Source organism: Heterocephalus glaber, unplaced genomic scaffold, assembly GCF_053883595.1.
Source record: "Heterocephalus glaber isolate CG9 unplaced genomic scaffold, H.glaber_assembly_v1.0 deba00000122, whole genome shotgun sequence".
NCBI classification, from domain to species: Eukaryota; Metazoa; Chordata; class Mammalia; order Rodentia; family Bathyergidae; genus Heterocephalus; species Heterocephalus glaber.
Genome location: NW_028258138.1, coordinates 83612642 through 83636977, shown reverse-complemented (window position 1 = coordinate 83636977; position 24336 = coordinate 83612642).

Sequence of the window (24336 nt, the reverse complement as noted above, 5' to 3'; positions counted from 1 at the left end):
TCCCTGGAGAACCTCCCAGCTCCGAGGAGGCTTCTGTCACTCTGCAGGCTGAGAGCCCGCTTGTTTCTGGGCATTTCAGTGGGACCAAAGGGTCATTGATACTGGGCACAGAGAGGCACCTGCCAGCCCCCCTGCCCCCCATGGATGGGAACTGGAGAATGTGTTCTTCATATGGAAATGATTCCTCTTGGTGGATTCAGGCATGAACAGATCAGCCAAGTCCTGTGACCATGGGCTTTGGGGTGGGACGTGGACATTGTCCAATTTTGTGTCATGAATCCTTCTCTGTAGTGACGCCCTGCTTACTGGATCTTGGGAGAGGAAGGGATCTTAAGCACCAGAGAGGAGAAATCCCAACTGGTGGGCAACAACTCCATTCAAAGCCCATCCACAAGACAGCATTTATCTGTGCTAGGAGTCTCAAGTCTCTCTAACCAGCGAATCTGTATCAATGACCCTTTGGTTCCCATTGAAATTAGCCTTATATGTAGGTATGAAGCTACTCAAGGCTGGGGTTTGGGTGAGCTGAATGGCTCAACACCCCTGCCCCCAGCCCTGGCGCCTGAAGTTCCGGGGTCAGTAGTTCACCCCAGCGTACCCAAGTCCCCTGATGAAAACACACCAGCTTGGTCGCTGGAAGCAGGTATGGGAGCCCGAGGGTGAGCTTCTGCTTGCTCTCAACTCAGTTCCCAGCCACTCATCTGTACGACCTTTGAGAGGGCCTGGCTCAGGCCTGGCAAATTCTGGACCCATGTAGGATGTTACTGTCCAGAGCCTACTGACAGATGGGCTTTGACAGCTCATGTGCTCATTCCTTTATTCATTGACCTATCAGCTATTGATTGGATGGATGACTCTGTGCCAGGTGCCAGGTGCCAGGTGTTGGGCCAGCCTCTGCCTTCAGGAGGTGTGTGTTGTAGGGAGGAAGCAGAGAGTGATGAACTCACGGATAACGTACAGCAGGCGCCATGGTGACAAGTACTGCAAAGAAAATAATGGGGCTGCACAGTGATGGGTGGGGGAAGACTCATGTGACAGGGACATGCTGTTGGCCGAGGTGAAAACTGCACAGAGAGCTATAAGCTGTGTGGGGCTGCATGGGCCTGGAGAGGGAACAGCCGGGGCAGGGGGAGTCTGCCTGGAGTGTAGGGGCACGCAGGACTCCGGCTGGGTATGGGATGGCGGCGTGGCAGGAAGTCCAAGGGGCAGAGCAGGTAAGAGCAGGTCCTCCCAGTGCCCCAGTGGAGTAAGCCCCAGTACATGGGGGCTTGCCCCACTGCAGCCTTGCTCCCCAGGGCGAGGGTAGCTCCTTCAGGGGGTGCAGGCACTTGGAGGAGGACTGGCAGCCACTGCCAACTCCCTTACGACCCAAAGCCCTTGCTGCCTTGCTGCTCACAGGCAGCATCCCTGCACTGCTCATGTATCCTTCTGCTGTTCCCACCCCCCTTCTTCCAAACCCAGGTGACAGCAGGAACCTTACGGATGGCTTCCCTCAGCCCAGCCCTTCCCTGAACCAGCTTCCGAGGCGCCCTCTTCCCCAGCCATCCTCCCACCCATTCCCAAGCTTGGGCCTGTTTGAGTGGACTTGCCAAAGGAGCTGAGAGAGGACAAACACCTCCTCCCCACCCTGGGTAATCTCGCCTGCCCTTCAGAAGCCCTTCGAGTGCTTATATGTGCCAGGCACTGTGCTTTACATGGATCAAGATGTCATTGAATCTTCCCATCTCCCAGCAAGATAGGTACTACTGCATTTTGCCCCTATTTTGCAGATGAGAACATGGAATCAGAAAAAGCTGTCTCTGACCCTGTCATTTGCCCAAGATCACAGAGCTGGTAAGAAGTCTTGGTTGAAATGCAAATGTGTCTTTCTCCTGAGTGCCTCTGTCTGCAAAAGAGGTGCTGAACTGAGAACTGTGACAAGGACAGCTCTGGGGCTCCAGGTAGCAACAGGGAATCAATCTGCATCTCACTTGGCTTGTGTCCCCAGCAGGAACGAAGATCTCAGATTGCTCTCACCATGCCTGGAGGGTACTGCTCCTCGCTCTCCTGGAGGAGCCCGATCCCAGTGAGAAGAGAGCCTGCACTATAGTGTGTCCCCCTGTGTCCCGATGTCCCCTCTCCTGGCCTTAATCCCTGGCCTCACTCCCTGGCCTCTTACATCAAACATTCACTGAGTTCCTACTGGGTACTGAGGACTGGGGACACAGAGCTAATTATGTACAGGGTGATGCAAGACAAGTACCCTCAAGACTGCTGGCAGGCAGAACACAGGCCTGTTCTTGCTTAGCTATGTGATAAGCAAAGTGAAAGTAAGCAGTCAATGTTATTTCAACAAGATGAGCCTGCAACGAAAATGGAAGTGATTTAAAAATTTTTCATGTAACATTCAAGCAATGAATTATTTTTCAGTAAATTACTGTTTGAAAAATTTTCCACATTTACTTCAAGAGATTTCCAGTAGATCCGGAAGCTCTTGTGCACTTCTTGTGGTTCAGTGTCCCTCCTTCTCCAGATGTAAACTCAGAGGGAAAGTGAATGCCCATTTCCAGAAGTAATGACAGAAACAGAGAACTGTATACAATTTCCTTGGCTTCAGAAAGCATAATTTGCTTTCTGCCGCTGTTTTGCCTGGGGCTCCCCATGTCCTCAGCGAAGGCTGGCGAGACTGGTGACAGGCCGGGTCAGGCAGGGCCCACTAGATGTTGCCGGGGTTCATTCCCTCCAGTGGCACCTGGGGGAACCAGTGAGAGGTGGCAGATAGGGTGACTTGGAAGGTGCCCAAATGCCCTCCCAGCCTCCACCAACCCCAATAGCCTGCCATGGTGCCTAAAATTCTACCACCCGGACTCTGCTGATGCTTTCAGTTTTTGGGGGGATGATAATAATGCATTGGATCTGTTTCTGCAAATGTCCTCTTGTACCAAAGCCCCAGAGGTGTTTATGCAGTTCAGGTGTGAATTGGGGCTCCCCTCTCCTTATGCTCTAGGTGCAGTCCTCTGGACACTCACAGCCTGAGGAAGCCCTGGGGTATGACAGCTTTGTGGTCCCCTCGGCGTCTGGTTACCTAATCCCACTTCCTCTCACAGCCACCCTGATGCAGGGCTCAGCAACAGCCTGGTTTCCGCTGGGCGCCACCATTCCAAGTGTTTGGGAGCTGTGCAGACTCTCTGCAGATTTTGTGGGATGTCAGGTGGTGCACTTGCCTCTCACTCAGACTCACTCTTTGCCTTCTGACTTCTCACACTGACTCTCCCAGGGCTCCCAACTCTTCCCCCTCGCTTGCTTCATGTGCCTGGAGCTGCCTGGTCTCAGTGAATCCATTTTCCTCCTCCCTCAGCACCTGCTGCTCATCTGTAGCTGGGACCTGTCATCCTTGATTCCTCTTCCCTTTCTGTGTCCCATGTCTAGATGCCAAGTTTTGTCTATCCCGAATACCGCATTTCTCCAGCTGGATAAAGAATTTCAACATGGGGGCTCAGGGAGTATTCTGGTGGTGGAAGGGGCTCAGGCTTACTTCCCAGCAGGCGCATAGCCAATGCATTGTTCTAAGTTTCACGTTGTTTATTTGGGGTGACTTTTGGAGCCAAATTGATGGAGACATGGGAACCAGTGAACATTCCCCACCTCCTCCACCACCACGTCACCTCTCTCAGTCCCCATGGCCCCTGTGGCAGCCTCTCCCAGGGAAGTGCCATGACTGTGTGGCCTTCCACTTGGACCCCTGGCCTTTCTAGTCATTTCTGAAAGTAGAATCCAATCATGCTATTCCTCAGCCTCAGTGGTTCTTGTCCACCAGATGGAGACCCACATCTTTTACATGGCAGGAGAGCCCACACAGTCAGGCCCTGCATCACGTGCATTGCTGCTGCCTCCTGTCCATCAGCTGCATAGACCTGTGTTCGATGCCTTGGTCACCCATAGTGTTCACATAGGCTGTTCCCTCTGCCTGCAGTGTTCCACGTCCCCCTTGTGTGGTGAAACCCTTGCATCTCAGCCTATCTGCCCAGCTAGCTGTTACCTCCTCTGGGCTCTGTCCCTGATGTCCCAGGCTACCTTATAGGGTACTGCTGTGAGATTACTTTACTGTAGCTGATAATAGCCCCAGATTGAGGGCATCCCTTCCTCCCAGTATGGGCGGCCCTGGTGACTTGAAGGCCATTTTGCCCACTGCTGTGTCCTCCATATATGGCATGAGGCTGGCACATCATAGGTGCTCAGTAAACATGTGCGGAATGAATGAGTGAATGAGCAAGATGTTGTATCCAGGGATGTATCCATGTGGAAACAGACATTGGGGTGTCTCATCTGGAAAAGAGGTGACAGGTGAGGGTGGGGAGGCTGTGCATGGTCCTTACCTCTAGTTGCTATGAGGGATCGTTGGGAGATTAGAAAAGAGGTGGGTAAAGCACTGAAGAGCACTTCTCAACCCTGTCCTTTCTGTATCCATCTCCCTCTCTTCTCCCCCTAGCATCTGGCTTGAGTTAGAGGTGGCAGGGTTCAGAGACTGGGTTTCTGTCCCTGGGGTGGAGACCTTGCTGACAGTGTTCTGAAATGGCAGGGGACCCTTGTGACAGTGACAGCCCTTAGTCACACAATGCTGAAAGGGTACCATGCACCAGAAGGGGTAGGCGGGGATGGATACCAGATGTCCTTCAGATTTCCTTCCCTCCCCAAGAAGCTCTGATTTTGTCATCTTTTTAAAAAATTTTCTTTTGTTGCCTTGATTTAAAATAGGTATAGAAATGCTGCACATTCAAATATGAGAGGAATCTTAGGAAAATTACGTTACTAGGAAACCAAAATGGTTTGGCATTCTGTCAAGAGGAATTTCTATTCTGCCACCATATACTGTTCCTGAGATCCTGCCAAACCGCATTTGTTATCCATGGCTGTCTTCTTTGAGCTGGATTCTCTCCAAAAACGATCAAGGCACAACATCTCTGAACACCAAAAACTACTTGTTGGCCATTGTCTTCCCTGCGGGTATTGAGGTATCAGAGTATTCGAGTTAATAAACATGTTTCTTATTCTAAGCAAGAATGCGGACTTATTCTGAACATTTTGGGCTCTGTCAATAAAATGCACACAATGTCCAGGTCCAAGTTTCTCAGCCTTGGCACTGTGAGACTATGGGCTGATGGTTCTTTGTTGTGGGGGGCCGCCCTGAGCTCTGTGGATGCTTTAGAAGCGCCTTTGGCCGCTGTCCGCTAGATCCCAGTAGCTCCTCCCCAGTTGTAACAGCCAAAAATTTCTCTAGATATTGCCAGATAGTCACAGCGGAGCAAAAGCAACCCTGTAGAGAACTATTGGTCTACAGAAAAAGACTGGAAGTAAGGGAGTCATCTAGATTTTCTGTGTCTAAGTAACCAACCAAATTGCACCTGAAACCCAGTTTTCTGACCTCATCCCTGGATTTAGGAGGCAGGACTTGGATGTGATTAAGATCAAGACCAGGGAGCCAAGTGAGCAGCTCAAGTCCTGGGCCTCCTGTCCACAAGTTATTTGGCTCTGTAAGCTTTGGTTTCTCCACCTGTAAAATGTAATACTGTGCTGGGTGGCCAAAAGGATTAAGTGAGATAATTTTTTTTTTTTTGGTACCAGGGATCAAACTCGGGACCTTGCGCTTGCGAGGCAGACAGCAGCACAACTGAGCTAAATCCCTGGCCCTAGATAATGTTTTTAAAGTGCTCATCCTTGTATCCAACCAATAGGTAAAATCTATGTGATCTATGTGACCTATTGTTATTTATGACAAAAATTCTCCAGGCTGAAAAAGATATTTTATTCTTTGGCAAATAACTTAAAAACTTTCAGCCTTAGTGTGTTACACTATGGAAACCAGTATGGAGATTTCTCAAAAAAAATTAAAAATAGAAATTCCATTTGACCCAGCTATTCCCCTTTTAGGTGTCTTCCTAAAAGAGTAAAAATCATCATATTACAGTAATATGTTATTGTTCATATTTATAGTAGAACAATTCACATTAGTTAAATTATGGAATTTATAATGGGCCTATATGCCCATCAACAGATGAGTGGATCAAGAAAATGTGGTACATACACATAATGGAGTACTACTCAATCATAGAGAAGAATAAATTTGAGACATTTGTAGGGACATGGATGGATCTTGAGACCATAATACTAAGTGAAATATATCAGACACAGAAGGGTAAATATCACATGGCTTCTCTCATATGAGAGATTCAAAATATAAATAACTTAAAAAGCAAAATAAAAAAGAGATGGTTGGAAACAGGAAAGTAGACTCTGTGGAGACGGGAAGGGAAACTGGGGAGGGAAAGAGAAGTGTTGAGAGGGAATAAAAATGATTGAGATATGTGTATGCACCAATTCTACAAGATGAATGTAATTACTATGTATTGCAAATATATACTAAAATGATAGAAAATTATTTAAAAATATAGGCTACACTGCTGTAACCAACAGTTCTGAAGTTTAAGGGGTTGAATGCAAAAACCGTTATTTTCCACTCCACAGTGGTCAAGCCCAGGTGTTCCGAGCAGGGGTGTTCTGGGTCCTTCAGCTCCAAGCAAGGACTTGGGGACCCAGACTCCTTCCATCTTGTGGCTCTGCCCACTCTAGGATCTTTCCTAAAGCATGGCTGTTTTGCAAAAATTGAGAGAATTCCAAGGTCAAATCAATGTGATGAACTGTACATTTACACATTCTGTCCTGGAGAGTCGAGTGTGATTGGCCTCTGACTGATGAGTGTCTGCAGTAAAGAAACCTGTTAGGCTTTGAGTAAGCCAGCGTCTGTCAATGGTTGAACTTCTGTGGACTCCTTAACAATGCTGCCCTAGCAGCTATGACCATCTCACAGGACAAGCGTCCCATGGGAAATGTGAATGTTGGGTTTGGGCAAAGGAATGACATGGTCATGCTCATGTTTCAGGAAGTGAGACTATGGCTGTGTAGTTTGTAAAGCTGAGGGATTGTACTGAGGTGACTTCTGTCATAATCTAAGCAAGCGGAAGGAGCAGGGGCAGTCAGGAAGGAGACAAGGGATTTGACCATAAATTATACAATTTCTATTTGTTGATTATACTTCAATAAAGCTGGATCAAAAAATCCAACCAACCAAGAAGAAAAAACAAACAAACAAACAAAAGCATTTCCAGGCTAGGGCTGTAGGATGGAGGTAGAGCGCTTGCCTGGCATGTGTGAGGCCCTGGGTTTGGTCCCCAGCACAGAGGAAAAAAAAAGTGGCATTTTAGGGAAGAGTTACTTGGTCTTAGCAGGCAAATGGCCAAGGAAGTGAAATTGCCAGCGTTGTCCATCTGGCATGACAGAAAACACTAGATGCTAAGCGGAAAGAGGAAACTTGATGGTTTGGAGGGAGGCTGTGGAGTCCAGGTAGGTGACCTCACAGAGAGTGAGGGTATGAAGAGGAGGCAAGGGCCCAGCTAGGGTCTCAAGAACAGCACTGAGGAAGGCAGGGAGGTGTGCCAAGGAGCGGGGCCAGGGCATGGGGTGCGCAAGAAGGCCAGGCGATGCCAGGTGCTGCGGGGTCTTCCAGGAAACAAAGGAGAAGCACAATAGGTATTCCAGGGCAGGCAGTGAGGCCCAGCCTCTCTGGGAGCTGTGCTGGGAGAGACCTGTCTGCAGGGGAGAAGCTGGGAGGAGGGAGACAGAGACCTGGGCAAAGGGCTGGGAAAGGGGAAGGGGCCCTGTGGGCGGAAGGAGTGCAGCAGGTGTTGGTGAGAAGCAAGGCAGTGAACTGGGTAAGTTCCCTTTCTTTTTAGGATGTAGACCTTGTGGGCATCTGGGGGGAGTCAGACTAGCAGGGGCTGTGCATGTGGGCCTGCAATGTGAGGAGATGCCATGGAGCTGCCCAAACTCATTCTACAAGCAGATTTCTTTTTTCAAATTGGAAGCTTCTTTGTTGCTTGTGTTGGCCACGAGTAGTAATACTTACATATTTTCCAGTTATTCAGAAATACAGATAGATGGCAGTGAGATTATCCACATACCGAATCCCAGAAAGAACCAGTTAGGCTCGCTCTCTCTTTTCCTCTCTCCTCCCTCTCTCCCTCTCTCTCTCTCTCTCTCTCTCTCATATGTGTCTTTATGTCTATCTCATCTCTATTTCTATCTCCCTTTCTCTTGTGGTTTTGTTATAAAAATACGATTCCAACTATTACTTTGCACCCTGCTTTTACAACTTTATTTAAGATATCTTTGCATGTTAATTCATATGATTAGAAATAATCATTTTAATGGCTGTATAGAATTCCATATTGTGGATATAGCATAAAGGTATTAACACAGAATTCTGTTCTTTATTTGATTTTTTGGGGGGGTAGTATTGAGCTATTTTATTTATTTATTTTTTGTGGTACTTAGGCCTTTGTACTGAGCTATATCATGATGAGCCTTTTAAAATTTTAATTTAAAAAATATTTTGAAACAAGGTATTGCTAAATTGCTAAATTGCCCAGGCTGGGCTCAAACTTGCTTGGAATCCTTCTGCCTCAGTCTTCCAGAGTGCTGGGATTAAGACATGTACCATGACATTGGCTTATAATATACTATTTTAAAAGTTTTAAAAACTAAATGAGGTTACATGCACTCAGGATTAGCCACATAGAAATACTCTGAAGGTAGGAAGGAAAAAAAACAAACGTGTGTGGTCATGAATGCCTGCAATCCCAGCATTCTTGCAGGCTGAGGCAGGAGGATTGATTAAGCCCAGCCTGGGCAACTTAATCATCTAGAAGACCTTGTCTTAAAATAAAAATAGATAAATAAGAGCTGAGGATGTAGCTTAGTTCAATCCCAAGTACTGTGGACCCTCAAGTTATGACCAGCCTGACATACAAACAACTTGGGTTATAACTGGAATTTTAGTTTTAACTTACAAACAGAGTCTTGAGTTATGACCTGAATACTGGCTGCCTGTGCTTCCAGAGGGTCACAGATACAGATTTAACCCTTAAAGAATTCTGGAAGAAACATGACAGCATCCTTTCCTGTGTTGGGCTGAGAAATATCCTGGGCCAATGTCTCTCTAAGGACACTGGGATCTGCCTGTGTACAGGAGAGAGACTTTGAAGGTAGTTAACCAACTTGAGTTACAACCAGTCCTTGCAAACTAATTGAGTTCGTAAGTCAAGGGTCCAGTGTACTGCAAAAAACAGAAACAAATTTCCCAAACAAAAAAAGCAAACCACCACAAAATAACAAACAAAACAAAAAACCCATGGCTCCAGGCTCCAGTGTCATCTTTGGAAAACAGTTTCGTTGTTCAGTCCTGGTACAGTACCTTTTGGAGCTGTTCCTGTTTTTATATCTAAACATAATTTCTATAGAAGCATTCTCAGAACAAACTATATAATATTTTAAGTGAATATACACTACTCCCAGATATGAGACATGGAGAAAGGCCCAATGGGATCATATATGTGGCATGCCTGTCAAGAGGACATAATCTAAATCTAATGATTGCAGAACACGAGACAAAACCAAATTTGAAAATTCTACAAAATAACTAGCTATTCTCAAAATTATTCTGTAAGTCTGAAATTATTTCTAAAATAAAAAAGTAAAATAAATAATGCAAATACCAATTTAAACTTTCTCAGTTTTATTCTTTTCAGAAGGCTGAGACAGGCAGCTTAAAATGTTTGGGAATTGTTGACATGGAAATGGTTGATTCACGACTCCTTAACCTTGAGAAAAATCACAAAATTTAGCTTCCCTTGTCAGTGTTACTGATCACACATCATCTTTTGTGCCAGCCCCAATGACACACAATCCACCAGCTCACCACTATCTCCCACGCTTGTCCTTCTCTCAGTGAACTTGTCTGTCCACCCACCAGATCCCAGACATCAAAGCACTGTGGCATGGGCCATTTACCTGGCCATGGTTTTGTATGTGTTTGTGTAGGGGTCTCTTGGGTAGATCATAATATGATCTTTGGGAATACTCAGCATTACTGGGTCAGATCAACAATTGCAGCCATTTTCCTGCGATCTCCTTTTCCTCATTACCCCATCTGACAGAGGTGGAATAAAATGTATTTATTTAGAGTTGAATATTCCCATTTGTCTTTTTGATTAAGACAAGGTCTTTACACCCCAACTTTTGCTCTCTATGCTTCACTTGTTTGCATCCCCATGATTAGAAGAGGTTCCATTGTCTGAAGAGTTCTAGGACTTTTGTGATATAGAAAGACTAGAGCTGAGATGTTGAAGTGGGCAGAGAAAAACAGCCAGAAAATAGAAGTTGTTATAATAAAATGTGGAGACTAGAGTAAACGAAGAGTGGTAGGCAATTAGGCTTGCAGCAAAAAGGATGTCATAAAGTATAGTATCTTTGAAGGGACAGAGGGGACACAAAAGGGATTCAAGAAGAATTGATTGGAGTTACAACTCTGAGAGATGAAAGTGTGTGTGGGGGGGTGTCTCAGTACATCAGAGGGAGCCCTCCTAAACCAGCCCCAGAAGTGGAAGGGGAGTGCTGCTTATACAGCAGTTACAGACCTACGATTAGTCCAACTTTGGGCCTGCTGATTGGTCCAGATTGGTCTAAAGCCTTTCAGTAGCTGGAGCCTACAGATTGAAGCTGGTTGAAATGCAGCTGGTTGAAATTCAAGCCCCAGGGCAGCTATCTCTGTAAGCAGGTTGGGGTGTCCACCGAAAAATGGCAGGCAATCTTCAGAGGGTATCTTCAGAAGGACTAGCTGTGTTAAACACTGCTTTCTGGAGTTGCTGATAATTGGAGGGGGAAATCCCTCCTTCCCTGATCCCTGCCACCTTAGGGGCAGTTTCCCAGCTGGTTTTCACAAAGGCAGCAGCAGGAATGGAGGAGGGCACCATAACTGACGGCGAGGTACACCTCCTGTCAGAGGTGCCCGGAGTCTCCACGAGGTCACCCGAGGGGGGGGGGGCAGAAGCACACTGACGCAGGTGTCCCAGTCCCGCTCCAGGGGACCTGGGTAGGGAGAGAAGAGAGTGGAAGTAGGGAAAAGTATGGGCGGAGCCACGCCCCTTCTGGCAGTCACCGGATGTGGGAGAAACAGGCGCTTCGCTAGCCCGAGGCTTTGTGAGTTCTGGTTCTCTGAGAGCGGGTGAGACCTCCGTTCAGACCTTCTGTTTGCTGTAAAATGTTCTCTCAGGTTCTACGCCCTCCCCCTGGGCCTGTTTCCATAGCACCCAGGTGGCAGCTGTCCATGGGACAGCCACCTTCGCGGGCCGAGGACGTCAGGTGCGGACCCAGTGCCTGCTGTAACCAGACTAAAGCCCAAGGCCGGGTGAGGAGGCAGGAAAGAGGGAGGTGCCGGCCAGGCCATGAACTCGAACCCAGTGCCCGGCAGAGGCTGTGTACCCCTGCCCCAGGTCCCACCTCTCCCCACACCCAGAAGTGCTGCCCGGAAGCCAGCGTCAGGCCATTCTCGGCGAGGCCAGGCCCTGGACTGAGGTTCCGCCCGCTCTGCTGTGAGCTTCTGACCGGGCCCTGGTACCCACGCTTCTCCCAAGACCCTGCAGGCCGCTGTTCTGGAGGCTCAGGTGCCACCAGCCCAGCCAGTGTCGGTGGCCCGGGGACTGCCTCACTTGTCAGCACACTTGTCACCAGACACACACTTGCAGCCTCTAGAACTGCCCTAGCTCCAGGCAGAGGCTGCATCCCGGTGTCTGCGGCTTGTGTCTCATCCTCATCACCACCAGCCGTGTATCAGACCAGTGCACTCGGGAGACTGCAAGTCCTTGCTGCTTCCTGTCAGGGTTTGAGGAGACCCCCCCCCCCAACAAGAGGATGTGGGGACCGCAACTCAGCCCTCTGAGCTGCATCCCCAGCTCTTTTTAATCTTTTGAAACAAGGTCTCAGTAAGTTCCTGAGTTGCCCAGGCTGCTCTCAAACTTGTGCTCCTCCAGCCTCAGTCTCCTGAGAGGCCTGAGCAACTCCATCTTAGAGTAGATGGCCTGAGCATGAACTCCAGTTCTGAGAAAAACCACAAGATGTACCCTGGCCACCTCCCCCCAGCAACATTGAGCCATCACCCCAGCAATAGCCAATCAGTAGATACTTGGAAATCACCCGATGTTCCAAAATGTTCTTTTTGCTTGCTTAAACAAACGTTTACGGTTTAGCCCGCCGGACCTAACCAATCAGGTTTAACCACCCGCTACTTGCTAAATGCCAACCAATCATGTAACTGCCAAGATGGAATTCCTTGAACCTTGCTGAAACCACAATAAAAACCCTACTGATTGGGGATTGGGGGCTCTCAATCCTGATCTGCTGCATCGGTGACGGTTGCGAGCCCCTGCTCAACCTTGAATAAACGACCCTCGTGTGTTGCATCGGAATTGGCTCCTTGATGGTCTTTGGGGACTTCGTGACTTGGCACAACATTTGGGGGCTCATCTGGGATCCCCAAGACCCCCAGGACCCCCAAACTGGAGGGTTAACACTGGCCGGTGAGTGTCTCTGTGTCTGTGAAGTTGTCTGTGTAAGTCTGAGGCCCATTTTCTGAGCAGGTCAGCAAACGGTCTAGGCAGATGCTCTGGAGGGCCGCCAACCTGGGGTCCTGGAAGACGTTCCAGACCCCTCTGGAGGGGATGGAGTGCCCCGTGAGATTCTGTGACTTCTGGAAGGGATGATGCGGGTCGCTCCCGCGGCACAGCGTGAGGCCGTCGTCCTACTTTCGGTTTCGCCCCCGATCGAGCGGAGGGCTGTTCTGTCTTAGTTTCTGTCTGTCTGTTGTGTTTAGTTGTCTGTCTGTCATCTATTATTGTCTTTTGATCTGGACTGAGACGATGGGACAGACTGCGACCACCCCTCTGACTCTCATGATGGAACATTTTAAGGAAGTCAGGGAGCATGCTCATAACCTAAGCTTAGAAGTTAAGAAGACTAAACTCATCATCCTCTGTCACTCAGAGTGGCCCACCTTTGGGGTAGGATGGCCACCCGAGGGGACCTTTGATTTAGGGACCACAAGGAGAGTCCGAGAAGCTATCTTTCGTCCTCATACGGGACACCCTGACCAGGTTCCTTACATTGTCACCTGGGAAAATCTAATTTATGACCCTCCTACCTGGGTCAAGCCCTTTTTGCCTCCACAGAAACGACAACCTGAGGTAGTCCTAGCAACCTGTGAAATGACTCCTAGAGAACGCGGCGGAAAAAGGCAAACTGAAACTAAGCCGACCACGCCACTCTACTCGGTCCTCCAAGAGGGAACCGAGGAAGACCTCATTTTCCCCCCTCCCTACCAACCTACCCCTGTTCCCCCACAGTACCAGGGGGAGACCGGAGGTGAAGGACTGGCGCAGGTCGAGGCTGAGGGAGGGCCACCAACTCCAGCCAGCACCGGCAGAGGCGGCCCCGCTCAGAACACCTGACATCGATGTGCAGCCTCGCCAGCGGGGCCTGCGGACTCCACTGTTCTCCTGCTGAGGGCGGCGGGGCCCCCTGATGAGCATGGCAATCAGCCTCATCACTATTGGCCCTTCGCCACCAGTGATCTTTATAACTCGCGTACCCAGCACACCAAGTTTTCAGACAACCCCAGAGATCTGATTAACCTTTTAGAAACTGCTTTGTTTACCCATCAGCCCACTTGGGATGATTGTCAGCAACTCCTCCAGGTTCTATTCACTATGGAGGAGCAGGAGAGGATCCAAAATGAGGCCAGAAAATTGGTTCCTGGTGACAATGGTCAACCCACCACCAGTGTCGACACCATTAGCCTGTCTTTTCCTTTGTCCCGACCCCACTGGGACTTCAACACAGCAGAAGGTAAGGAGAGGCTCCGGATCTATCGCCAGACTCTGTTGGGAGGTCTCAAAGTGGCTGCCCAGAAGCCCACCAATTTGGCCAAGGTAGGGGATGTGCATCAGGGGCCGGACGAAAGCCCTGCAGCCTTCCTAGAGAGAATTCAGGAAGCCTTCCGTAGGTATACTCCTATGGATCTGGAAGCAACCAAGACAAAGGCAGCTGTAATAATGCACTTTGCCAACCAGGCAGTGCCAGATATTAGAAGGAAATTACAGAAAGTAGACAGGCTGGGAGAGAAAAACATTCAGGATTTAGTGGCAGTAGCCGAGAGGGTGTACAATAATAGAGAGACTGCAGAGGAAAAACAGGCAAAAGCTGACAACCGCCAGACCCGAAACTTAGCTCGGATTCTGTTGGCCACCACTGCGGGAGAACCGAAGGAACGTGAACATCAACTGAGAAAGATTGCGGCAGAAGGACAAGGTAAGGGGGAATGCAGGGAATGCCCCCAGTTGGGAAAGAATTAATGTGCTTACTGTAAAGAGGGGGGCCACTGGGCTAAGAAATGCCCCAAAAAGCAGCAGGGAGGCTGCCCAAAGGCCCCCATCCTGGCTATGGATGAGATGAGTGACTAGAGGGGATGGAGTTCGGCACCCCTCCCCGAGCCCAGGGTAACCCTTAAAGTGGAGGGGAAACCCGTTGAGTTCCTGGTAGATATGGGAGCTCAACATTCAGTTCTGCTTGAACCACATGGCCATATATCTGACAAAACTTCCTGGGTCCAAGGAGCCACAGGCATGAAAAAGTATTCATGGACTACCCAAAGAGCGGTGGATTTGGGAGTGGGTCGGGTATCCCACTCATTTATGGTCATTCCTGATTGTCCTTACCCTTTGCTGGGGAGAGACTTGCTTACTAAACTAGGAGCTCAGATTCATTTCCAACCTGGGGGAACAGAGGTCCTTGACCAAGAAGGAAAACCTATCCAAATATTGACAGTAAGTCTCGAGGATGAGTATCGGCTGCACCAGGAGCAACCCCTGCCAGGTCCTGACATAGACCAATGGTTGGTGATGTTCCCTAAAGCATGGGCAGGGACTGGAGGCATGGGGGGTAGCCAAGCACAGAGCGCCTGTGTTTGTTGAAGTAAAGCCAGGAGTGGACCCTGTGTGGGTCCACCAATATCCCATGTCCCTAGAAGCCCTTAAGGGGATAACTCCACACATCAGAAGGTTGCTTGTACAAGGGATCCTAAAACCATGCCAGTCGGCCTGGAACATCCCTTTCTGCCGGTATATAAGCCTCACTCAAATGATTATCGACCCGTGCAGGACCTCTGTGAAGTAAACCAGAGGGTTATGGATATCCACCCTACAGTACCCAATCCCTATACCCTCCTGAGCTCTTTATCCCCGAACCACCAATGGTACATGGTCCTAGACCTCAAAGATGCCTTCTTCAGCCTCCCACTGGCCCCCAAGAGTCAACACATTTTTGCTTTCGAATGGAGTGCCCCAGAACTAGGCATAAATGGGCAGTTGACCTGGACCTGCCTGCCTCAGGGGTTCAAAAACTCACCCACCATCTTTGATGAGGCTCTGCATGAAGACTTAGGTGAGTTCCATCTCCAAAACCCTCACCTGACCCTGTTACAATATGTAGATGACCTCCTCATAGCGGCTGAGATGCAGAATGCCTGCCTGGATGGAACCAAAAGGCTCCTAACAGTCATAGGGGAACTAGGGTATCGGGCGTCTGCCAAAAAGGCCCAAATCTGCAAACCTGAGGTGAGCTACCTGGAGTATATACTCAAAGAGGGGCAGAGATGGCTATCTGATGCTAGAAAAGAGACAGTTCTTAAGATACCCGCACCAGATTCCCCTCGAAAGGTTAGAGAATTCTTGGGATTGGCTGGCTTCTGCCGCTTATGGATACCGGGGTTTGCGGAACTTGCGAGGCCCCTTTATGAGGCAACTAAAGACAATCAGGCCTTTCAATGGACAGAAAAACTACAAAAGTCCTTTGATCAAATTAAGGCTGCCTTGTTGTCAGTGCCAGCCTTAGGCTTGCCTGATGTCACTCAGCCCTTCTACCTTTACATTGATGAAAACAAAGGAGTTGCCAAGGGAGTCCTGGTCCAATATCTGGGCCCATGGCACCGACCAGTAGCATACCTGTCCAAGAAACTTGATCCTGTTGCAGCTGGATGGCCCCCATGCCTGAGAATGATCGCTGCAGTGGCCCTGATGGTCAAAGATGCTGATAAGTTGACCTTGGGCCAGAAACTGTATGTGACCACCCCCTACCATTGGAGGGGTTCTAAAACAGCCTCCAGATAGATGGCTCAGCAATGCCCGCCTAACCCACTATCAAGGCCTGCTCTTAAACCCAAACCAAGTTGTCTTCCAGACCCTGGCTGCCCTAAACCTGGCTACATTATTGCCTGACCCAGACCTGGAGGCCCTGCTGCATGACTGTGCTGGCATCTTGGCTCAGGTACACGGGACCCAAGCGGATTTGAAAGATCGACCATGGCCAGATGCTGAAGATACCTGGTACACTGATGGGAGCAGTTTTGTTCAGGATGGCTGAAGGTATGCCAGGGCAGCTGTGGTCACTGAGACTGAGGTCATTTGGGCCGAACCCTTGCCCACTGGGATGTCAGCACAGTGAGCAGAGCTCATAGCATTAATCAAGGCACTGACTCTGGGAAAGGGCCAAAAAGCTAAACATATACACGGACAGCAGGTATGCTTTTGCTACCACTCATATACATGGAGCCATCTACAGAGAAAGAGGACTGTTAACAGCTGAAGGAAAGACTATAAAAAACAAAAAAGAAATTCTCGCCCTACTGGCAGCCCTATGGCTACCAAAGAAATTGGCTATTATCCACTGCCCCGGGCACCAAAAGAACGATGCTCCGATTGCCCGAGGAAATAATTTGGCCAACCAGACAGCGCGAAAAGCAGCCTTAGAGGCTGATCTGACACTGACCACTCAGCTGCCCGATCAGGGGGCGCTGCTTTACCAAAAAAACCTCAGTACACTGAGGCAGACTTAAAATGGATAAAACAACTGCCCATGACCCAATGCCTCGAAGGATGGTGGAGATCATCTGACTGTAAAATCATTCTACCTGAGGCCTTGGGAGAGCAAGTTCTCTCCAAGATGCACCGATCCACTCACATGGGCTTCCGCAAGATGCAGGACCTCTTAAGACACGCTGAAATCAGGATCCGAGATGCCAACTCCAAAATTGAATGCATTATCGCTACTTGTAAAGCATGTCAACTCACTAATGCTACCCAAAATAAAACTAACCCTGGCAACAGATTGAGAGGAGACCGACCCGGCGTATACTGGGAACTGGACTTCACTGAGGTAAAACCTGGACGGTATGGTTACAGATACCTGCTAGTTTTTGTAGATACTTTTTCAGGATGGACAGAGGCCTTCCCTACCAAGCATGAGACGGCACAGGTTGTGGCCAAAAAGCTACTGGAAGACATCTTGCCAAGGTATGGTTTCCCAGTAATGTTAGGATCAGACAATGGACCCGCCTTCATTTCCAAGGTGAGTCAAAGTTTAGTGCAGGCATTGGGGGCAGATTGGAAATTACATTGTGCATACAGACCCCAGAGTTCAGGACAGGTAGAAAGGATGAACAGGACCCTAAAAGAGACCTTGACTAAATTAACCTTAGAGACTGGTGGTGACTGGGTGACTCTCCTTCCCTTTGCTCTCTATAGGGTATGCAATTCACCCTATAAAATGGGACTAACTCCCTTTGAAATTATGTATGGGGTACCCCCTCCCATTATTCCTAACCTCCAGTCTGAAGTACTTACTGAGTTTGATGATCAAGAGCCGTTATTTTCTTTAAGAGGTATTCAACTGATCCACAAGGATATCTGGCCCAAGCTGAAAGCCCTGTACGAATCTGGACCGCCTCCTGAGCCTCACTGTTATCGACCAGGAGATTGGGTCTATGTCTGAAGACATCGTCGAGGAAACCTCGAACCCCACTGGAAGGGACCCTATGTGGTGATCCTGACTATGCCCACCACTCTCAAGGTTGATGGGGTGGCCACCTGGGTGCACTACACTCATGTCAGACCGGCGGATCCCTTCACGGTTCGAGAAGACTTTGTCCCAACATGGCAGGTGTCCAAGGACAGAAACAACCCCCTCAAACTCAAATTCAAGTGCTCCTAGTCTGGGTGATTACTTTTTTTTTGCTGCGCCCAGGGGGCAGCCATTAACCCTCATGCCCCTTTTAATTGGACTTGGATCATCTATAACCCAGAGACAGAACTTCGGTTGCCCCTAGCAAGTACTATGGGGCCACGGTTACCTTGGTTCCCTGACCTGACATTTGACCTTTGTCAGTTGACTGAGGGATCTTGGCAGCGCACCCGATGAACCAAGCACGACTCATATCCTGAGTGCCATTGGAGAACCTTCTATGCATGTCCAGCAGGCAAAAGGACCTCCAAGTGTGGAGGTCCTGAAGCCTATTTTTGTGCTGCTTGGGGTTGTGAAACTAGCACGTCCGGGGGATGACCAGTTAAAGGGGGAGATCTCATCACTCTGGCTCGCCTCCCTGGATCATCTCAGCTCAAGCTGCAGTTTACCCCTCAGGGAAAACAGGCTCCCGGATGGGAGATGGGTAAGACCTGGGGCCTCCGTCTTCAGGTCATAGGAGGATCGCACCCTGGGCTCCTGTTCACTCTCCAACTAATAGGGATCCCCTTAGCCTCGCATCTGATAGGACCTAATTCAGTGCTAGCCCCACCGGCCCCACCAAGACTAACCAGTCCCCCTAAAGAGGCAGCAATCACACCCCGGCTTCTTACTCCAAATGTTACTAAAACTGCTGAGGTTGCAGAACAGGACCAGAACCCAGATGACCCACTCTGGGAGCTCATGGTCCACACCTTTAAAACCCTAAATGCCTCCAGACCTGACCTTACCCAGTCCTGCTGGTTATGTTATGACATCAAGCCCCCTTACTACGAAGGGATAGCCTTCTCAGGAAACTTCAACGAGTCAGATGTCCCCACCCCATGTAGATGGCAGCAGAAGGGAATGGCTAGACTGACTCTACAATCAGTGACTAGACATGGCACTTGTATTGGTAATGTCCCGACAACTCATCGACACCTTTGCAACCAAACCTACCAGCCTAATTTAAAAAAATACCTTGTACCCCCCCCCCCATGGATTGTGGGCCTGTTCCACAGGGCTCACCCCTTGTGCACATGGGAACGTGCTCAATCAGACTGGTGGCTTCTGTATATTAGTACAATTGGTTCCCAAGTTGATCTATCACTCTGAGGAAGATGTTTTTACTCATTTAGATAAAACCCCAACCAGAGTTAAGCAGGAACCCCTAACAGCCATCACTTTGATGGTGCTCTTAGGTTTAGGCCTAGCCAGAGCTGGGACAGGGGTCTCCTCCTTGGTTTTGCAGAACAAGCACTATAATGATTTAAGGGCAGCCATAGATATAGACATTGAGCGGCTCGAGAGTTCGATCTCTCACCTACAGGAGTAGCTGTCCTCCTTGGCAGAGGTAGTGCTTCAAAATAGAAGGGGTTTAGACTTGATCTTCCTACAACAGAAAGGGCTCTGCGCCGCCCTGGGGGAAGAATGTTGTTTCTATACAGACCATTCAAGTGTGGTCAAAGAATCCATGGCAAAAGTCAGAGAGGGCCTAGCCAAATGAAAGCGCAAACGTGAACAGGCCCAAGGATGGTTTGAGTCATTGTTTAACTCTTCTCCATGGTTGACTACTCTGATTTCCACGCTGTTAGGCCCCCTACTCATTTTACTGCTTCTCTTAACATTTGGGCCTTGCATACTTAACAGGTTGGTCTCATTCATTAGGGAACGCGTCAGTACCGTACAGCTAATGGTGCTTAGGTCCCAGTATAGACCCATTCCAGAGGACCCAATAGAATTAACTCCCCGAGACCCATGATTGGACCTCTATAGTCTCATGAGAAGGGGGGAATGAGAGGCCTGAGCAACTCCATCTTAGAGTAGATGGCCTGAGCATGAACTCCAGTTCTGAGAAAAACCACAAGATGTACCCTGGCCACCTCCCCCCAGCAACATTGAGCCATCACCCCAGCAATAGCCAATCAGTAGATACTTGGAAATCACCCGATGTTCCAAAATGTTCTTTTTGCTTGCTTAAACAAACGTTTACGGTTTAGCCCGCCGGACCTAACCAATCAGGTTTAACCACCCGCTACTTGCTAAATGCCAACCAATCATGTAACTGCCAAGCTGGAATTCCTCGAACCTTGCTGAAACCACAATAAAAACCCTACTGATTGGGGATTGGGGGCTCTCAATCCTGATCTGCTGCATCGGTGACGGTTGCGAGCCCCTGCTCAACCTTGAATAAACGACCCTCGTGTGTTGCATCGGAATTGGCTCCTTGGTGGTCTTTGGGGACTTCGTGACTTGGGCACAACACTCCCAGGGTGCTGGGTTCTTGACTTCTCACAGAAAAAAATTTGGGAATATGTCCGTGGTGGCCACAAAATGGTTTTAAAGGAAGAATTTTAAAAGTACGCACTCAGAAGATAGAGTTCAGGACCTTGAGAGAGGTGGGTTAAGGTCTGGAGCTGGGAATATATGTTTTTGGGGGTGGAAATCTGTGGAATTTGGGAACCTATAGAAAGCTTGGCTCAATTTACAGTGAAAGCTGATGGCCTATTTACAGATAAAAAGTCCATTTTACCAGTAAAAGGTAATATCCCATTTACCTTATCAGTGAGGTTAAATTATGGATTTAGAGCATCTTTAAAGATGTGATGGCCTGGAAGAAAACCACCCTAGAGAGCATGAACATAGCTCAGGAGTAAAGATATGGATAACCTTGGGAAACTTTGATTGTGTTCTAAAATTTCAGTAGTCTTAAAAGTACAATTTTCTTCCTTTCCTTTCTTCTCCTTTCCTTGCCTTTCCTCTCCTTTCCTCCCCTTTCCTCCCCTCCCCTCCCCTCCCCTTCCCTTTCTTTTCTTTTCACTTGATCTTAGCCAAAAGGCTGAGAAGCGATTTTCCTTTTTCTTTTCTTTCTTTTCAATGTAATACAAGTACATATTAATAAAATATAAAAAGTACTCCTCTATTAAAAAATAAAACAGAATTTCATAACAATAATTAGAGAATAATTAGTTAATACACTGTATGGTAATCTTAAAAAAATGGTCAAAATGTTACTCAGAGTACATGTTATGGACAGCAGAGGCTCTCTTACATAGAAGAAACAGATAAAAGCACAAACCTTTTTCTTCAGTGAACTAAAACTAGTAGTAGATATGAAACAAGTTAGCATATATGTATATTAAAATATTTTTGAAGCAATGGAATAGATCATTTTGGGAATTATTTGGACTTCTCCCTGCTTCCTATTTTTCTGCTATTTCTTTCTCATATATACATATATATATATATATATATATATATATATATATACACACATAGAGAGAGAGATATCTAGATGTCTATATTATCTATATATCTAGATCTATCTATATCTAGATCTGTAGTCTGTATCTATAGATATATCTATGTCTAGATCTATACTGTGCAATATTTAAGCTTTTGTGTCTGACTTATTTAACATTATGTTCTCAGGTTGCATCTATTTCCCTCCAAATGCCTCAAGTTTATCTTTCTTTGTGGCACAGTAGTACTCCATTGTGTATAAATACATTTTCTTTATCCATGTTGATGGACATACACACTTGCACACTTTTGTCAAGATCTAGCTATTAAAAATTATGCTGCTATAAACATGGGTGTGTGTGTGTGTCCCTGTAATATGATGACTTTTAACTCTTTTGGGAAGAGACCTAGAAGGCGGTCAGCTGGGTCAAATAGAATTACTATTTTTAGCTTTTTGAGGAATCTCCACACTGATTTCCATAGTGGTTGTACTAGTTTATATTCCCACCAGTAATGTAGAAGAATTCCTTTTTCTCACATACTTGCCAGCATCTGCTATTACTAGATTTTTTTGTGATAGCCATTCTTTGTGGAGTAAGGTGGTATCTGAATTTAGATTTATTTATATTTCTCTAATGGCCAGAGATTATTGAACATTTTCCATGTATTTATTGGCCATTTGTTTAAAGTATAATTTTAAAATTACAATTTTCCTTGTCTCCTTTCTACCTGTCTTTATTTTTTCTATCTCTACTTGCTGCCATGAGACTGAGGCGTGACAGCTTAGTGTCATGCTAGGTGGCCAAGGGGCTGCCTTCACCAGCACTATCCCAACTGTGGGCAACAGAGCATGGTGCAAGACCCCATTTTCTGGGGGTAGAATGGGTGGCAAACATAGACTTTATCCGGAACTTAGTACCAGGCTGGTGAAACCTAACCCTCGACTAACAACCCCCATTCCTAGGCCTACCTACAACCAGAGAGTCTGCAACAGCTTCAGGACCTGGGGGAAGACAGCCTCATCTATTGGACTTTTGCTCTAGCCAGCATCCTTTGTGGTTGGTTGAGTAGTCTTGGGCTGTGTGTCCCCTTTAGTAGTAGACAACCCAAAGCCTTGTGGGCCTTGGTCATATCCCAGTGATGTACTAGTCTTGGCAGGCGATGGGCTCAGGGTGTGAACAGCCTGAAGGCATTGGTGGGCACAAGTATGACATAGCTTGGGGCTGGTCCATCTATGGTGACTCTGCTCAGAACTAGACAGAATCCTGCAGTACCTGACTACTGACCTCTAAATGTTTTTTTTTGTATTAAATTCTTTTATTGGTACATTGTAGGTATACAACACAATTACATTTCTCACTGGGAATTGTACCTTTACATAATGCATCTTGGTTCTTATTTTTTCCCCATTCCTAGCCCTCCCTTCACGCCCTCCACCCTTCCCTATTTACAAAGACTTTATTTCCATTTTTTCCATTTCTCATCATTTTTTCCTTTCCCTTCATTCCTTTCCGCTGCCCCTCCCACTACCCCTACCCCTTTGGACCTTTTCTTCCTAGTTTACATTATTGATTATTCATTCTAATCATTGGTACATTTTAGGTATACAATATAATGACATCCATCATTGGAAATTTTCACCTTTACATAGTCTCTCTTGGTTCTTATTTTTTGCCCTTGCCCAGCCCTCCCTTCAACCCCTCCATTCCTCCCTATTTACAAAGATTTTGTTCCTATTTTTCCATTTTCTCATATTAATCCCATTCCCTTCTATCCTTTCCCCTAGCCCTCCCACTTCCTTCCCCTTTGCCCCTTTTCTTCCTATTTCACATGACCTATTATACATTTAGTCCTTATTTACACTTTCAGTTTCTCACACCAGAGAAACTATTCGGTATTTACACATCTGTGTCCTATTTATTTCACTTAAGAGTATTGCCTCAATGTGCATCCACTTAGCTATAAATGTCTCTAATTTCTCATTTTTTATGGCTGAGTAGTACTCCATTGTATGAAAAACCACATTTTCTTTATCCACTCTCCAGTTGATGGGCATTTGGGCTGTTTCCAAGTTTTAGCTATTACAAACTGTGCTGCTATGAATATGGGTGCACATATATCACTGTGGTGTGATTCTTTTAATTCTTTGGGGAAGATCCCCAGCAGTGGAATAGCAGGGTCAAATGGGACTTCCAGTCCTAGTTCTTTGAGGTATCTCCATACTGATTTCCACAGTGCTTGCACCAGTCTACACTCCCAGCAGCAGTGGAGCAGGGTTCCTCTTTCCCCACAGCCCTACCAGCATTTGTTATTGGTTGATTTCATGATAGCAGCCATTCTTTCTGGAGTGAGGTGGAATCTCAGTGTTGTTTTCATTTGCATCTCTCGAATGACCAGTGATGTTGAACATTTTTTCATGTATTGATTTGCTATTTCTACTTCTTTGTCTGAGAAATGTCTGTTCATTTCAGATGCCCATTTTTGGATTGGGTCTTTAAATTTGGGAGGTCTGATGTTTTTAAGTTCTTTATAGATTCGAGATAGTAGACCTTTGTCTGAGGAAGAGCAGGTGAAGATTTTTTCCCACATTGTGGGTTGTCTTTTCACACTGCTGGTGGTTTCTCTTGCTGTGCAGAGGCCTTTTAAAAAGAAGAGATCCCACTTGTTGATTGTTTGTGCTAGTTCACGGGCAACTGAGGTTTTGTTCATAAAATCTTTTCCTACACTGATGTCTTCAAGGGTTCTACCTAACCTCTGTTCCAACTGGTTCAGAGTTTCTATTTTAATATTTAGATCTTTAATCCATTTTGATTTTAGTATAGTGCATGGTGAGAGATATAGGTCTAGTTTTAGTCTTTGGCAAGTTGAAGCCCAATTTTTCCAGCACCATTTATTAAAGAGGCTATCTTTCCTCCAGTGAGGGTGTTTGGCTCCTTTGTCGAAGATGAGATGGCTGAGTGGGTCTGGCATTGTTTCTGCATCTTCTAATCTGTTCCACTGGTCCTCAAGTCTGTTTCTTTGCCAGTACCATGCTGTTTTTATCACAGTAGCTTTGTAGTAGAGTTGCAGGTTGGGGATTGTGATACCCCCTGCCATGTCTCTGTTACCTAGAATTGCTTT